At 45.0% G+C, this 2500-nt stretch overlaps 1 non-coding gene across 1 annotated transcript; it reads right to left on the bottom strand.

Annotated features, from left to right (window-relative positions):
- Positions 1-1516: 1516 nt before the first annotated feature.
- Positions 1517-1671, bottom strand: LOC143307895 (5.8S ribosomal RNA). The gene has a single exon (XR_013064938.1). It is a non-coding gene; the product is annotated as a 5.8S ribosomal RNA (ribosomal RNA).
- Between the last annotated feature and the right edge of the window lie 829 nt (positions 1672-2500).

Genomic DNA, 2500 nt, shown 5'->3' with positions numbered 1-2500 from the left:
TCCCATAATTTTCGTGTTATTTCCTTTTTGCTTCAAACATTTTGCGGACTGCAGCTTCGTCGTATTGCTTTTATCAATTTTTAACAATTTCAAAGCGAAGACAACTCGCAAGACGATCCATTTCGTCTCGGTTCAATTTTAACGTCCGTCCGTATTATTTTTTGTTCCACAAGAGATTTCGAATAGGTTTCTTTATTTATCATCCCTTCTTTTCGAGCGCCACGGAAGCAAGAGGAAAAGCAAGAGCGAGAGAACATTTCGCGTATACTTCATTTAACAATTTTAACCAACACGCGATGTACTCCACACACCTCTTAGATTTAACAACTGCTTTTCTCTTCTTCTCCCCTTAGCGCAAGGGTAAACCCCATTTGTCTCTTCTTTGGAACGCAACAAAACTTTCGAGGACTGGACGACCGAGCGATGGTCGCGCGGTCTTCGCTTATCTTTAACAAACGAAGTAGTCCGTATGTATTCTAAATGTTGAAGCCTCCTAGAGCTTTAAGCCATGCGAGACATTGAAATGCTGTTTTAACGGGAGCATGCATAATTGCTGCAAACATACTTTTATCACAAGTTCTAGCCACGCCACGGAGGCTTCGAAGTTCCTTCACCATTCGCTTTCCTCTCTTTTGTTACACAGTTTCAGACTACGATCAGGGGTACCGAAACGCTGTATTGATTGTAAACAACCATTTTTATCTTGGAGCGGAGCGTTCCTTTACTCGTTAGATTTGTCTTGTCGCGTGTGTATTCGCTTTTTCGACGCTTTTTAACCATTTAACTTGTTTAGCGAAGCTAAACGCACAGACAGACAAAAAAAAAGGAACAGCATCGCGCGTCAAACAGCGACGACCCATCTGAAGCGATCTTTCATTTATACACCGTTTGTAAACAGAGAGATGTATAAAGCGCGGGGAATCATTCGAAACCCTGGGGCTATTCGAGCTTGCATTTCAGCAAATTATCATCTCAAACATTTCACTCGTTTGCTTTTTCTAAATTTATAGGAGAGCTTCTTTCGTTTATTTTTGACACACCTTTCGTAAATATCGTTTCTGGCAACGTCGGGAGCGTGGATTTCTACAAGTGAACAATCGCGCCGATCCGATAACTTCCAGCAGGATGGAGAATCTTTATAGATTATCTTCCGAGAACTCGGTGCTTTCACGGGCGGTCGTTTATAAATTTTAACGAACGACTCGCGCGCCGTGACGCACTTGCGCTAGTTCGAAGAGATATTTCGAAATTTGTTTCTCTCCTTTAACGGCCTGCATTTAGTGTATCGGTTGCGATTTTCGTCACATCGTTTCCACGACAAACGCCGACGAACTGCCCAACTATCGCTCGTACGTTGCGACTCTTTCTTTGTTTATCGTTCATTCATTCTTTCAATTTCGTTCGATAATCCCGCTCCGAAACGTTCTACTTTCGTTGAACGACGGCGAGATGTTTAGAAAGAAATGAATTACTCTTTTTTCGAGAAGCAAACGCAAGCAGTCTTTTGTTAAGAAAACGACCCTCAGCCAGGCGTGGTCCAGGAATTGTATCCGTGGACCGCAATGTGCGTTCGAAATGTCGATGTTCATGTGTCCTGCAGTTCACACGTTGACGCGCAATTAGCTGCGTTCTTCATCGACCCACGAGCCAAGTGATCCACCGTTCAGGGTAATCGTAAAATTTTGTATTTCAAACTCTTTAGATCTTTAGAGTGTTATTTTCATTATTAACACGCATCACATTCGATACCCACATCACTCTCCCACCCGGCGCGTGCGGGAGAGCGAATTCGGGCGTCGCCAACGTATTTGTTTGTTTGTTCGATCGTTGACGACACGATCGCGTCCAAGGACGGAAACCGTCGGAGAAACGCCCAGTGGCACGCTCCTCTCGACGGTCGGGCGTAAAGTACATTTAAAAACCTTGAAAAGTACGAACGCACACAAGGAATGCGAGCGCGCGTCCTGTCGCTGAATCGTGGGTTGCGAGATTCGAACAGACACACGGCCGGCGACGATCGGTCTAACTAATGGACACATAGTTTTTCAAAGACTCGCTATCGTCGCTTCTCAGCCGGTCCGTAAACAACACACATCGATCAGGCGGACGCACGAATCTTACCACGGTGCGTGTTTCGTAGATTCCAGGTTACCCGCAAGTACCTCTCTCTCCCTCTCGAAAGAGGAATCTCGATCCGTCCTTTTTGGACAATGGAGAAATCTTTTTATCGCAACACGGATGGCAAAGAAACAACCAAAGCGTAGGAGCGTGGGGACGAGAGCGACGAAAAGAACGTCGCGAAAACAAAGTTTCGACGGTTGCTCGTTCTAATACATCGTAGTTTCAACTCTCTCAGTTTTAACCACTCCTAGACGCTTCGTAAACTTTTAACAATTCTTCGCCTCCGCGAGTTTCATTTCGAATAGAGCGAACGCAACACGGACCAAAAAAACTCCGGTGATGCCAGATCATTTAGCAAAGATCAGACGGCGGGTCATCT

The sequence above is a fragment of the Osmia lignaria genome, unplaced genomic scaffold, assembly GCF_051020975.1.
Source record: "Osmia lignaria lignaria isolate PbOS001 unplaced genomic scaffold, iyOsmLign1 scaffold0094, whole genome shotgun sequence".
NCBI lineage: Eukaryota > Metazoa > Arthropoda > Insecta > Hymenoptera > Megachilidae > Osmia > Osmia lignaria.
This window is presented reverse-complemented; position numbering and strand designations above follow the sequence as displayed.